We start from the raw sequence: 1724 nt of genomic DNA, 5'->3' as shown, positions 1-1724 counted from the left end.
GCACCGTTCAACCCACAAGTATTTATAGCAAGAAACTTAGGGTTGGCTGTGGGCAGGCATTCCGAATGCCCACTGTGGCCTTCCTTGGGTAAAGGGTGGTTTCCTGAGGGCCCAGGTTTGTTTCTTTGGGGTCTTTTTCTTGTAGATCTCTTTGATGTGGGCCACATTAAAGGCAAAAGATAAAGTAAGCCAAAGACAGTGAGTTGTTGATGGGAGAGAGGACACCTTAGAGTAATGGAGGACTCAGCGCAGCAGGGCCTGACACCCTCCATTGCCCATCAAGGGTGCGTGGCTGGAGCAAACCTGACCACAGTGCCACAAGAGCCTTGCCTGGGAGGCTTTGGAAGACCATGGTACCTGGGCCATTCGGGCGCTTTCTGACCTGATGGCCCTGGGCTCTGTCCCCTCACCAGCCTGCTTCCTCTCTCTGCAGTGCCTATGGCTGTTGGGATCATTATCATGAATCAGACACCCTCCTGCATTCGACCCAAGTCCCAGCAGCCCTCCTGGACTCTCCGATCACCGAGAACATCATCTGTGACGTGGGGATGTAGTGCCTGCATGAGCATGCAGAAGGCGGGGCTCAGAGGAAGGGTGAATTCAAGGCATGCTGCCCCCCACACTCCCTCCAGGGCCAGGGAGTCTGCGTGTTGAGAGACGCCAAAGCCTTCGTGTTGAACGTGAGTTTTACCAGGCGTGGTGGTGCACACCTTGGGTACTAGCAGTCAGGAGGCAGAGGCAGGTGGATCTCTGTGAGTTCCAGGCCCGCCAGGGCTACTAGTCTTAAAAAAGAGAAAAAGACACCCCCCCCCACAAAAAAGAAAAAAAAAATTAACTATCAACATTTAAGTCAGGATATTTCTAACAAAACCGGTATCTCTAGCTTTCCCAAAGAGATGGGCAACTCCCCTTTAGATGGCTGTTTCTTTCCTTCAGGCCCACTAGCCACTCTCAGTCCTGGATTTACCCACCCAGCTTTGGACTTCATGACCTTGATTTAAAATATTCAAAAGGTTGGCTTGAGAATAATTGTTAATACATTCAGCCCATTTTCTGACACATCTCTAAGTAACCACACTTAATAGAGAGAAGTAATGTATTACAACTAAGCTGACTCATTAGATTAAGAAATAGCAAATTATACTTACTACGTTCTGCTTTGTCTTTTTTGAACTGATAGTAAATCTCTGTGATGCAATTTAACAGGACTTGTAGTTTTTCTACACTATTTAAGGAAGAAAACCCCAAGTAAATTAGTGGAATTGATGTGACAAAGGACAATTCGTAAGAGCAGAAATGACCTACAAGACTATCACCTACTTTCTGTGTCTTGGATGAGTGCCTTCCTGATGTGCCCAGGTATCGGCCAGCAGTCCACCTGGAGATAAGCTGCTGTCGATGTCCTGAAGACCACTCTCTATGGTACCCTGAGAACCAGAAAGCTAAACAAAGGGAACAGGTCTAGATCAGACTATCCAACTCACAGACAATCATCACAAGGCCAAATGGGCCTACAGTCTAGATCACATTTCTCTGTAGAAGACTTCAAGGCAGACTACTTATTTCTACCTTTGGATACAAGAGCAGTTTCTTAGGTTCTTTCACAAATAACAACATAATAAAACACAAGACTAACCAGTATTAAAACATTGTATAAAACACTTCATACAAAAAATTAAACTCTTCCCTTTTTTGTGATGGCAGAGATCAAACCCAGGATATCA

General features: G+C 45.9%; 1 long non-coding RNA gene across 5 annotated transcripts in view; it reads left to right on the top strand.

The window, feature by feature from the left end:
- LOC115068385 overlaps positions 1 to 1724 on the top strand; it is an 11427-nt gene that overhangs the window by 2858 nt on the left and 6845 nt on the right. For all 5 annotated transcript variants that reach the window (XR_003847741.1, XR_003847740.1, XR_003847743.1 and 2 more), the window contains exon 2: positions 434 to 680. This is a non-coding gene — a long non-coding RNA (uncharacterized LOC115068385). The remainder of the gene's footprint in view (positions 1 to 433; positions 681 to 1724) is intronic.

The sequence above is a fragment of the Nannospalax galili genome, unplaced genomic scaffold (genome assembly GCF_000622305.1).
Source record: "Nannospalax galili isolate Female #2095 unplaced genomic scaffold, S.galili_v1.0 scaffold89, whole genome shotgun sequence".
Classification (NCBI taxonomy): domain Eukaryota; kingdom Metazoa; phylum Chordata; class Mammalia; order Rodentia; family Spalacidae; genus Nannospalax; species Nannospalax galili.
The sequence above is the reverse complement of the archived record's forward strand: the minus strand, read 5'-3'. Positions and strand labels throughout refer to the sequence as shown.